This window comes from Nothobranchius furzeri, chromosome 13, assembly GCF_043380555.1.
Source record: "Nothobranchius furzeri strain GRZ-AD chromosome 13, NfurGRZ-RIMD1, whole genome shotgun sequence".
Taxonomy (NCBI): Eukaryota; Metazoa; Chordata; class Actinopteri; order Cyprinodontiformes; family Nothobranchiidae; genus Nothobranchius; species Nothobranchius furzeri.
In genome coordinates this window covers 20,795,113-20,808,125 of record NC_091753.1, presented here as the reverse complement: position 1 = coordinate 20,808,125, position 13,013 = coordinate 20,795,113, and the positions used below count along the sequence as shown (strand labels likewise).

The 13,013-nt window shown below is 42.0% G+C and overlaps 2 long non-coding RNA genes across 2 annotated transcripts; one reads left to right on the top strand and one right to left on the bottom strand.

Annotated features, from left to right (window-relative positions):
• The first annotated feature begins 4,243 nt into the window (after nt 1-4,243).
• LOC139062368 (uncharacterized) lies at nt 4,244-6,019 on the top strand. Its single transcript, XR_011515945.1, has 6 exons — nt 4,244-4,477; nt 5,003-5,095; nt 5,229-5,392; nt 5,467-5,538; nt 5,613-5,683; nt 5,779-6,019. It is a non-coding gene; the product is annotated as an uncharacterized lncRNA (long non-coding RNA).
• Nucleotides 6,020-6,221: 202 nt separating this feature from the next.
• Nucleotides 6,222-6,831, bottom strand: LOC139062369 (uncharacterized). The gene is made up of 2 exons (XR_011515946.1): nt 6,696-6,831; nt 6,222-6,350 (listed from the first exon to the last, which is right to left on the bottom strand). It is a non-coding gene; the product is annotated as an uncharacterized lncRNA (long non-coding RNA).
• Between the last annotated feature and the right edge of the window lie 6,182 nt (nt 6,832-13,013).

Genomic DNA, 13,013 nt, shown 5'->3' with positions numbered 1-13,013 from the left:
AATCAGCAGCATGGCTTTACTTACATGCTGTATGAAGTGAAGTACCTCTAAACCTAGCGTCGTCAACAGGAAGTAAACAAATCAGTTCCTTTTTTAGCTTGATGGTCATTCTGACAACCACATCTGGTGTTCCCAGAGACTTTGTTAGATTCATGTAGCTGAAAAATCTAATTAATATAAATATAAAGTCATTATTATTTGTACATTTTATCAGTGAAAGCTGCTGACACAACCATCCTGCCTTACTTCTTATGTTTGGGGTGTTGAGCCACTCGACTGGAAGGAAGCGGCTTGCTGTGACTGAGTCAGCACACCGCTCGTTTTACTTTAGACCTTTTAAACACTGGATCTGATTTCCTGTTTCAAACTTTTAACACTTCCTGTTGGAGATAAAAGCATAAATCTCTTCAGATGCACTCGTACATGAAGTCACATTTACAGGGGTTCTCATCACCATAGCAACTAGTGTGAAGCAGCCATGTATCTGTGAGGCGTTTCATAAGAAAAACATCCATCCTGGAGAACGTGTTTGTATTTAATAATTCTATTTCAGCTGTGTTTGATCTTCCCTGAAAACCCCATGAACAGGAAGTGAGTGTTCTCTCTATCCTCTCTTTTTTATGCAGGATCGTGAAACCATTGTTGAGCTTTAGTTGAGTATTACACTTGAAAGGTAAAAAGTACAGAAATAATAAAAAGCCTTCCTTCACTTTGAGACTCATTTAAATTATTTACTTGTATAATGTCACACACATTTCTACTGAAGCTCGTAATTAAACGTGTTTAATGAAACATGCCCAACACCCGTATAGGTGTGTTCCTGTGATGGAGACCTGTCCAGGTGTAGCCGCACCTCCCACCTGGTGACTGCTCTCTGAGACCCTAGTGAGGATGGACGGACAACTGTTTCTATGTTTTCCACAAAAACCACACTGAAGCATTTTCTAAAAACCTAAACTAAACTACCACATGGTAAAAACTAATTAAAAGTAAAACTACCGTAATTAATAATTCATGAAATGAAAAATGCAAAACAATTAAAATCAGGGCAGCTTTATTGGTGAAGCTGGACTTTGGGATTTTACGGCTGGAAAAACGCACGCTAGCATAAGCAGCTTTTCACCAGAGAGGACAAGGACATACTAGTGTCCATCAGGTGTTGAACGAATATTGCACGCATACTGAATATTGCATTGATGCTATTGTGTACCAGGATCATGCCAGTACAGCCTAAACTGAGGAGTTCTACACTCTTACTGCAGAGGGGATGAATGACCTACGGCAGCATTCTGTTTTACATCTGGGATGTCTCAGTCTGCCTCTGAAGGAGCTGTCCATGGTCTCAGCAGTGGAACGCAGTGGTTGGGAGGGGATTTTAGGCTGGAGATCATTTTCGTCAGCATCCTCCTTTCACCCGTCTCCTCCACTGTATCCAGTGGGCAGGTCAGAAGCGAGCTAGCTTTGTGAACTAGCTCGTTCAGTCTCTTCCTGTCTCGGTCAGAGCTGCCTGCACCCCAACAGACCACAGCAGAGTGAAAAAAGGATTTTAGCAGATGGGAATTAACTCCGAAGGACCTCAGCCTCCTCAGGAGGTGGAGGCAGCTTGGGCCCTTCTTATACAGAGCATCTGTGTTGTTGGACCAGTTTAGTTTGCTGTTGAGGTGAACAAACATGTACACTTAAAAAAAAGTCATGCAATGAGATTCCCTTGACTTTTTTTTTACATGCAGTTTCTCACAGTTGAAGTGCACCTTTGATGAAAATTATAGACTTTTCATCTTTTCAAGGGGAACAACTTACACAATCAGGGCCTGCCAAATACTATTTTGCCCCTCATAATAATGTTGCTGATGCTGTTTAAGTAGATGCCTTAAACGTTATACTAAGATGCGTAAGAGATATGGTGTTTGCCAAATATTAAAACATCCTCATAGCCATGAGATGCACAAATAAATATGGTTTCATAGCCTATTATCAACATTCATTGTAACAGTGTGAGCGTCCTGTCACCGTGTCCCGATTGATCATGTGCTACTTGGCCAAGGGGATGTCCCTTTGGCTGACTGGTAAGCGCGCGTAACCCTCACCGGGAGTCTGGGGATCGAATCCCGCCCGGGCCCTCGTTTCTCCACCTTGCCACATTCATGAAAGACATTTTTTAGACAGAAGTGTGTTTTGCCACCCGGCAAATAAGCAGCACCATCCTCATTTGAATTACTGTACAGTCTTTCTCCATTGGTTTGGCTCATTTCTTGAAACAGAAATGACATTCTCAAACCTCTAAGATCATTTGGCAAGACACTCTTACATTTCAGCACACTATAGCTCACCTGCAAAAGCTCATATCTCTTGAAACTTCACTCGGGCTTCAGTTTGAATCCCTTTCTCATTTAAACAGTCAGTGTCTCCAAAATGGCAAAGATCCTTCTCAATAGCTTTGGCTCATTTCTCGACACAGATCGGTCATTCTCATCATTCTTGGTGCTTTTGTCAAAATAAACCTGGATGGTTGATCACAACAACATGGTTTACTTGCAAAAGTTCATATCGCTCCTAAAACAGTTCACTCATGTGTCAAAACTACATTTCTTTCTATTCTGAATAGTCAGTGCCCCCAAAATACGTCGTCCCATTGGCACTGTGTGAGTACTGCCATACAGAATGTTTAGAGGTTTGGTCACTATGGCGGAGGACCAACAATATACGACCGAAAAGAGTAGCCTCCACGGTTTTACATTACAGGTTGCATTCACACTACCAAGGAAATTATAACCCTTTTTTATTCACATGCAAAGAAAGTGTCATACATATGTCAAAAAGAAAATGTACATTACAGTCATACAGTAAATTGTATGAACACAAAATAAAAAAGCAAGGATGTCTTCAGTGGTCGCTGTACTCATTCTCCTGCTCTTGTCCACCGTCTTCACCCTCCTGATTATTTACACGCTGTTGTCCGTCTGGCCACAGATTCCCTTCCACATCACAGCGGATACTTTCTGTTGTGATGCAACGAGGGAAGAAACGGCTTGCATGCCGCAGCCACCCCCTGCATTGATCTCCTGTAATGTCGTCACACGCCCATAGCATGGAGCAGGGACGGCTGATCCTGAGCATGATGCTCATACACTCTCCACCTCCAAGCGGAGAAAACACCTGTGTGTGTGTGTGTGTGTGTGTGTGTGACACTCCCCGTTTGTTAGTCTAGTTTCACCTGACTGTCAATGACTGTCATCAATGTATCAATTATTCAAAGAAATTCATACATGGTATTCATGGTATTATGTTCTTGACCAATTCTCACAATTGAACAGACAGTTGTGCATGCGAGTACTTAACACAATGAAATCATGCTGACATGTTTAGGAGAGAACGATCACTAGAATGAGAATCAACTAATCAGTTTAAATCTACAAGATCTATTCATTTGGAAAATGTACTAAATGTGGGCTAACTGTATAACTGTAGGCTACGTGTACTTAATCATTTGCAAGATGTACTGAGACAATTGAGACATTTGAGAAAATGAATGAGAAATGCCATTCTGTTGTGAACATTTGCCAAGAGGTTTGGAGGTTTGTCCGTGTTATTTTGAGAATGCAATTTCTGTTTCAAGAAATGAGCCAAACCAACGGAGAAAAACTGTAATATGCAGCAGCCTGTTACTTTGGACTAAACTCATGTTCACTTAAAGAGCAAGTAACGTCTAAATTAACTTTTTTTTGCTGATGAACTGTATAAATGAGTGTCTAATAGTGTTTTAAATGTGTGTATTCATTATTTTAGCATTTTGGTGCATTTTCTTAAAAAATTAAAAATTCTGCCTAAATACCACAGTATAGCTCCACCTTCAGCTTAAAACATAGAATTTGACTCATTTTGAATAAATTTTAGCCAATGGCTAAAGAGTAAGATACTACGTAATCCAGTAGAGTACTACGTAGCAGCTCTGTGTCAACGTTATAAAAGCATCGGGAGTCTCGGCCACGCCTTGTGGCGAGTTGGGAGTTGGATTTGCATGAGAGTGTAGGAGGCTAGCCGTAGTTCAGCATTAGCATATAGCATTAGCATATCCTAGTCTTTAGCATAGCTTTTAGTGTTATACATACTTATTTAGTGTTAGCTTGGCTGTTGGATATTGTAGTTTAGTTACTGTTTGGCTGTTAGTGTAATTAGGAAAGTAGTTCGGGTTTAGTGCTCCATATCGTGTTAGCATGGTGAGATGGTGTAGTGTAGTATGGTTGCGGAGCTCTGTCGGGTTGCACTCCTTTCCGCTGGACTTAGAAATTAGGTGCCAGTGGTTGCGTGTCTGGAAAAGATTCAGCTCCCGCCTGGTGCTGTAGTTTGCAACCAGCATTTTACCCGCGATTCTGCACGTCTCCGTTCCAAGAGGGAGGCTGTGCCCACCGTGGCTCTTCCGCGATTTAGATACAGCCCACCGACTCTGCTCCCCCACCATGACGGGCTACAGTCTGAGGTGAGTAAGCTAAATAAAAGTTTTAACATCTTCTAAAGACAATTTCCTACCTAAATGCAAAGTTTGAGAGACGTGGTTCACTCCATTTAGCTAATATCAGTCTGCACTGCCTTCGGGCTATTTTGTCAAGTTCACAAAATGTGGAACGGGATGTAAGGTTAGAATCAGCGGCGAATCGGAACATATCTCGAAGCCCTGGCCGACAAAACGGTCCACATGACTGTCAGGCTCAGAGAAAATTCGGGTTGTTTTTGTCAGTCGGTAATTCAGCAACAGTGACTCTAAACTGACGCAGCACTAGTTGACAGACATCATTACAGCGTGAAATCCAGCACAGCGTGACCCGGTTCCGTGAGGAATTCTGTTCAGGAGGTCGCATTTCAGGGTCTCCACATCATATGTGACTGACTTTTACTTTATAATAACATCACACACTAGGAATGTTATAAAGCGCCTATATGGGACAGTTTCTTTTGTATTTTATCTGACTTTATAAACATCAATGTGCTTCTATTTTTTTTTCAGGCTAAATCTACCCAAGACACTGGCTGTCAGACTGATTTAGTAATCTGCAAGAATGCACTTGTCCAGGCTGACGTGGTGTTACCCGTAGCAAAGGTGAATTATTTTTAATAATCTTCTATGTAAACATTTTATTACCTTCTAGTTTTAATTTGTTTTACAGATTGTTACACGTGATTTTATGCTCTTTTAAACGTTCATAAATGTGCTGCTTCTTTGTTTTTTATAGAGCTCACAGCCTCAGTGTCTTGTGACACAGGGACCATGACAGAAATTCATCTTCCAGAAGGTCCCAGAGCATCCACACCTCCTGAAAAGACCACGGTGTGAGGTGTCTGCTGTTGATTCCAGCTTCCACCTCAGTGACAGTGCAAGCTCAGTGAACTGTTCAAGGTAAAAAAAAATTAAAACATTTCTGAATTTTTAAGATATTAACAATTAAATAAGTATGTGATTACATCATGAAGGAGGCTACTGATTCTGGCCCTGTGACACTTGGTGGTCACCACCAGGTGGTGACGTGTGAGCTGATTCACCTGGTAAATAACTTTTAAATTAAATATTTTGTTTTTGCTATCAAAAGTAAATTAACTAATAACCTGCATTACTGCAGGACACTCAGCAAAATATGGACTCTACACCATGAGGCAGGCACACGTTAATAACTCTATAAGAGCACATAAGGTAAGCAACACCACATATTATTTTTATTACTGTACACTGTCCTGGATTTGTTTTCTTTCTGCATGATTTGTTTTCTTTCTGCATCTCATCATTAGCCTGGCTGATCACCTGATAACTCCTGTCACCTGATAACTCGTGTCATCTGGTTATGACAGCATGAGGATGTCCTCACACACCTGTAACCTACCAGCTCATCTGGCAGAATAGAGAGAGAAGAGACACCACATCTCCTGTTCCTGGAAAGCCTTCAGCCATCCTTCGATGACTGAGAACCTCCATCAGCTCTGTCTCCTGTCTGCCTACAATTATTATAATAAATATTGTGTTTGACAAGTTTTTTGTGCTGCCAAATATCTCATTTTGATTCCAGTTTTGATATTTTAATGGATATTTATAAATTACATTAATTGAATTATCACATTGTCGCATGTTTAACTAGCTCTATTGTGATGAACTAAACTAGCACCTCACTGTTAAAAGCTCGTTTTAATTTCAAGCATGTTTAAGTATTTATGGACATGAACAAAAACAGGAAATATATAAATTGAGATTTATTTAATTAATATAACAAATAAGGGGGAAAGAGTCATTGAAAGGCACATTCTTCTGGAAGTTCCTGATCCCGACGACATCAGCAGGAGACCAGCTGCAGACACCAGAGGATCACCTGCAACCAAGAGCAGCTAGTATCAGTAAATAAATAATGAAATCAGGGCAGTTTTAATGGGCTGAACACATTACAGAATAATTTTCTCATGGTATATTTTCATAACTTTATGCAGCAGACTAGCTTGAGCCCAGATCTCCTGGAGAGCTGCTATCCAGCACGTTTCAGTGGATTTTCCTGCTTTAACAGGTTAGATAAGCTGTTAAGCAGCTCAGCTGTTTGTTGCTGATTAAAACCAGGTGTGTTGATGCAGATAAATCTCTAAAACATGCTGAATACTAGCTTTTTGGGGCCATGGAGACAAACCCTGCAGCTAATCCAATGCTATGGCTAACGGCTACTTACGTTCAGAGATGGGTCTGTTGGGTCGGTTCCAGTAATTTCAGGCAACTCACAAGCTCAAAACAATAAGGCTCATGTCCGCTTGTCTCCTCCAAATAGACTTGGTCCCTTTCTTCTCGAGTGTCTGGGTAAGGAGGGGGAGAAACGTCCTCCACTTCTAATGACTGCTCAGAGTGAAGGGAGCTAGCTTCGTCTAGTTAGCCGTCTCTTCGTCACTGCCACGGCTCCGCCCTCTCGGTCCTCCAGGCAACGCCTACTAATGTTGCAGTTTTCAAAATTGATACGTGGGTGGGGTAAGACTCTGAGGCACACTTGACATGCACTTTAAAGTGTGTTTGTTGCACTGAGCAAACACTAGAGGGAGCCATTACCCAATCCACAGATTTATTTCCCATGTTTATTCTTTAACCCTTTGATGCATGAATTATGAAATCTTCAACCGTGATTTTTTTTAAACAATTTTTGTCATTCATCTTTAGGTGTGAATGAAACAAATTTCAACAAATATTTTTTGTAAAATTTTATAATTTACAAATAATTTATTACATGTCCACCTCAGTGGACAGCGTGCATTCTGAACATGAAATATGTTGGCTTGACTTACTGAAGTCCAAATGGAGGTGCTCAAATGCAATAAAGTCTTCAACAGCTGTGCTTAATAGCAAAAACAAACAAATAACAATTTTGAGTACCTGTCCACTGTAGTGACCGTTATGCATCAAAGGGTCAAAATGACTTTTGTTTATGCTTTAAAAACCAAACATTACAGTGTATTAAAATACCAGTGAAGTATAAACTAATAGATTATAATCTGAGTTTTTTCCCACTGTGAGAAACTGAAACAATGACCCAGTTTTCTTTCACATGAAAGTTAAACAGCACTTTTGATCAATTCAGAGCCAAATAACCAACGTGTGTTTTGGTCTCACAATGTTGCAAAATTTTATGCAATAATTAAAGAGTCTGAGTTTGTTTTGTCTTTACAAACGAGCACCAATGAGTTTTTTCATCTTCCGTTTCATTTTAGAATCAACCTCTCTTCGTACATTTGTTTCCTTTAAACCACCAGTCCTTGAAGGAAAGAGAACTTGTCCAGACAGAGAATGAGAAGCAGAATGTGAACGGTGAATGGGTCGGTGCAGAAAGCTGTGAGCTGCAAAGCGGCTGACATATTGTCGATGCAACTTCAGAGCTGTTCCCCAGCGAGGGTCTCAGCAGCCTGCAGAATGGCAGACTGCTGCTCACATCCTGAACCATCTGGAGTTCTGATTCATGACTGATGTGAGGTCATTACTTCACTCTGCACATGTTTGTGGGAAACCGAATAAGTCATATGTGGAAAAAGTTGGATAATGTTGATATGGTTTTCTTGTTGAACTTTGATGACTGGTGGTTGGACTTTGACATCACCAAGGCCACAGTGGTTCCATCTGTGACTGATACGTCAGTGATAAATCACCTGCCAGGTGTGATTCTTCTGAGAACTCTGGTGCCTTCAGACTGCACCATCAGCAGTTGGCATAGAAGGAGACCTGCTCTTTGTCTGATTCTGTATCAACCATCACTCATTGACCTGGAGTCCTGGGACTCGTATATCCCGATGGCCTCTTTGTGGTTTTAGTTCTGCATTTAATGCAATCATTTTACAGACACTGGTCAACAAACCGCTGTTCTTGGATTGAAACCATCAAGGTGCATTTGTGTATTAGACTTTCTGACAAGCAGACAACAGTCTATGAAGATCTATGGTATTTCCTTTTATTTTTTTTACCAGCACTGGTACTCCACAAGGAGATGTCCTCAGCCCCCTCCTGTACACAGCACTCATTTAGGATTGTTCTGCAAAATCTTCTGCTGATCATGTTCTGAAGTTTGCAGATGTGTGTGGCCTCACCTTTTGTTTTTGTTGCAGGTTGACAGCTGTAGGTGGTGGCTGGAGTGTTATCTCCAAGTGTGCGTAATGTCCAAGGTTTCCTTCACTCCTGAGTGCATGGTGTCTGAAGTGTTTTTGCTTTTGTTTACTTTTCTTTAGTGGGATTCCACCCCCCAGTTTCTGAATGATCAGTCTGGGTTTATGGTAAGTAATTAGTTAGAATTCCTTTTATATTCTTAAGGTCTTAGTTTTATTGATCTCATTTTAATAAATCATAGAATCATTTTTGGAACCGTGTCTCCTGCTCACCTACAAGGAGTGGCCTAATATGTGTCTTCCTTCATATTTCTATTCCTTGATGTACAAGGTGGTGTTGTTTGGATTTTGATTAAAATCTGGTACTTGGAAATAACTGAAAATAGGAGAACAAAGTGTAATTACAGAACATCCCTACTCTCTAGTTTTCTTGCTCCCTCTCCTCCCGCCTCTGCCAACCCATCTTTCAGAGTGCTGGACAGTGCTTTATAAATAAAGTGGTGGTGGTGATGACGATACTTTCGGTTGACAGCTTAAATTTTCCACAGTCAGGAGCATCCGTAGTGTGTGGAGGATCCATAGGGTATACAGCTGAAACTGCTGTACAGTTGGCTCCTCCCCCTGAGGTTGGTCTCCAGCTTGGCTCCTCCTGTTTCGCTGTTTTTTTATTAAAATTCCACAGGTATAAAAACTGTTAAGTGTTGAAAAAAATCAGAACATTGATGGTTTAAAAGGGCTGTAACCCTCTTCAGAACTGAACCCAGCTAGCTGTTAGTCCAATCAGAACTCATTTCTGAACAAACTAAACACCCAATCACAGTAAAATGCAACGAGAAGACGTGCAAACCCCTCGTGAATAATCACTACCCAATTACAAATTTGCATCAAAAACTTCCAAATTTCACATTTAGCTGAGTCTCATGAAGTTCCAGCAAAGTTTAGTTTACAAAAACTACCAACAGCTTCTTGTTTCCTGCTAATTCACCAAAGAACATCACCAAACTACTGCAGTTCTTGCTAGTTGGCTGTTGTGAGATTCAGAGAGCATAATCTCTGACAAACGTCTCACTATCACTAATTAGTTCTTCCTAATGAATGAGATCTAAAATCTGTTCTAAATCTAATCTGAACTGTCAGCAATTAGAACATTTTGGAAATCATCTTCTGCTGATGTTTTCAACAGGAGCAGCACATCTGAGATCTCTCATCCTGAAGGTCGACCCCTGTGGATCCTGTGTGACCTCTTACATAACTGTGTGACACACTGTGATATCTGTTAGTTATACTCTGATAGGAAAACACACACTCCTTAGCTGTACAGTATGTTTGTGGCCTTGAACATGAGCGAGTCATAAATGTTCCCTAATAAACACTCACATCTAAACTTTAATCTCAACACATTCAGCAGATCTCTCACAGGCCTGGTGGCCTTTATGCACGTGCCAATAACTAAACATCTTGTGTGACGTGCTGGAACATACCGTGTCAGTTAGGAGTTGGCCAGCAGGTAGGCTGCAGGAACAGATCTTCAGACTGGACACTGATCACGGCCTGCTGTCTGTGGGATCATCATGTGCCAGAGGTAATGGCTAAATCACACGTTACTCCAGAACTTGAGCTGCAATGGCAAATTTGAAAAATAAATTAGCTTAATATTTTTTCATGCCTATTAACAACGTTCTAACAGCCGTGTGCCTCTCTGGCATCACGGCGGTACAGAGCACCCGGGCCTTCAGCTGCCATGAATCAGTAATGTAGTGAGCAGTTACCGTAACATACGGCTCCATGGTGGAAGATGTCCACAGATCAGTTGTTAGCGAAACACTCTGGCCTTTCATTTCTTCACCAATATTTTCACGCAGGTTATCATACTGGTGTGCAACGATGTTCCACAGTGTGTTGTAGGTTGGGACGTTGTAACCTGGTTCGAAAAAATTCAGTAGGTCTCTGAAGCCGTCTCCGTGGACTGCAGCTGATGGTCTGATGTCTTTGACGATAGAATTCACCAACAAATTGGTGATTTGCTGCCGTCGTCTTTCTGTTACAGCTGGACGTTTGGTGAAAGCGCTGATTGACTGCTGAACAGGCAACTTGGGTTGTCCCTCCTCAGCTAGCATTAGCGGATGCCTTTTCCAATGCATGTGCATAGCACTTGTAATTTTGTTATATTTTAGAACGGACTTGCAGATTTTACATGTTACAGAATTAGAAGATTCATCTTTAGTGAAGTATTTCCACACAACTGAAACATTTCTGCTAGTTTGCTGCAATGGCCCACCCGGCTCATCACCTGCTGTGTTTACCGCGGACTCCATTTTGTCGTTATCACGTGACAGCAACTAGTCGATGAAAGGCATAAAAAGTCACTACAGAGCAGTGACGTCGACTAGATCATACAACCCCTAGTAGGTGCTACACAATCAGTTCGACTATGATGTCTGTATTTTCGGTGCAGTGTGTAGGCATGGAGGAGGTGGAGGTGTAGATATTTTTACATGCAGAGTCTGGCCTGAGTGCTCACTCTTCCCCTCCACTGTGGGTTCTCACTTCCTGTGTACTTTATTTGGTACCAGTAAGAGAAGCAAAATGGTGCATTCTGTGCAGCCCTAGTGAGGGCTGATGAACCAAAGGTATTGTAACTAGGCTCTGTTTGAACCTAGTGATCTACAGTATGAGAAAGAGAGGAAAAAAACGTTTGGAGCCACCCATCGCTGAGACCACAGGCCATCTGCATCCTGAAGACAAACCCTAAAGGGTTCTTCCTCTTAGTGGAGGGAAACTAGGTGTGACAAGGGTGAAGCATGATGGTGAAAGCACATATTATAGCTGTGAGAGGGACACAAACTCAGTGGCCTTCTCTGAGGAAAGAAAGTAATCGGACTATAATGAGGAAAACTTCTAAAAACCAAAGCCTGTGAGACATTACTGAGGGACAACTGATGATTTTCAAAAGGGCAGTAAAGAAGCCACTTCTGCCCAGGAGAACCACCAGGGACAGACTGATGTTCTACTAAAGGTCTAAGGCTTAGACGACTAGGAGGATTGGAGGAAAGTCATTCTCTCTGATTAAACTTTTTTCTGCTAAAATCTTCTAAAGAAAAAAGGATGAGGGGGGTGCTAATATTTCTGTATAAACCTGACGTTAAGAATCCAATGTTTTAGAGAACAGTGTGTTCCTGCACACCTGTGGGATTCTGCCTCCAGCTTGGTGTGTGTTTCTGTTCCACATGGCTGCTTCACTGGCCTCCACATCCATCTTCTCTCTAATCTGAGGCGGAAGCCTGGGGACATCTTGGTTCTACCGAGTGTCTTCACAGTGACACAAGAAAATAAATAAATAGAAGTGGGCATCTGTTTACCCCATCCCCGACAGCTCACAGAGATCACTACTGGGGTCTCTTCCTAGTATTCCCAGTACAGAGGAAGAGAGAGGGGCGATGTACTGAAGTGTGAAGGAAAAACTCACAAAGTTTGATTTCTCAGCTGGTTTCACTCCTCTTCTACTAATGAGTCCATATTATTAAGGGAATCTTGAATCATTTTGAATCATGAGTTTGAGCGCAAAAGAACTTGAGGAGGGTTGCATTCAGACTTTTCTTCCCCGTCGTTAAGGAAAGACTGGGCTGTCTTGAGTGTGCTGTCAGCATCTTCCTGCTGTGTGTGTGTCTAGGTGTGCGAATCGACCAGGCTCACCACTCAGGCTGGGCGTACATGGCGCTCCACGAGGCTGTTGGTTCTGATAACGCCATTGCCAACAGCCTCAAACTCACTAAAGAGGATGAGACTCTCCTCTTAGTGTCGGCTGACCATTCCCAGCCCATCACTTTCAATGGATTCTCATTCAGAGAGCAAAGGCTTCTGGGTAATTACAGCCTGATTTCCTGGATGGAAGGTTTAACATTTTGGTATAAATCTACTGAGTTGTTGGGTTTCTCTTTTCTAACACTGTTTTCACCTTCCCCATTCTCCTTCCTGTTTCCTCTCAGCCACCAGCAGTGCCACCTCCCTCTGCTCCTCATTTACAGCCTGGTAGACACACGGAGCTGCTAGCTTTCTATTCCTGTCACTTGTTTCTCCTCATCTTTCCCACCTCTGCCTGTCACAGTCCATCATCTTACACACGCGCGCACAAACACACACAAACACACACACACACACACACACACACACACACACACACACACACACACACACACACACACACACACACACACACACACACACACACACACACGTAGCGTCATGAATGTCCTGTTTTTGACCTAAAGGTCATGATCTGCTGCGTCTGCTGGAGCAGAGACATAAAGTCTCTGACAAGCTAATCTGCATGAGACAGTGGCCAAGGTCTTTCATGCACTCTGCTCATCTGAACTGCTTCACCTCTGTTACAGCTCAAGATGAAGACGAAGAAC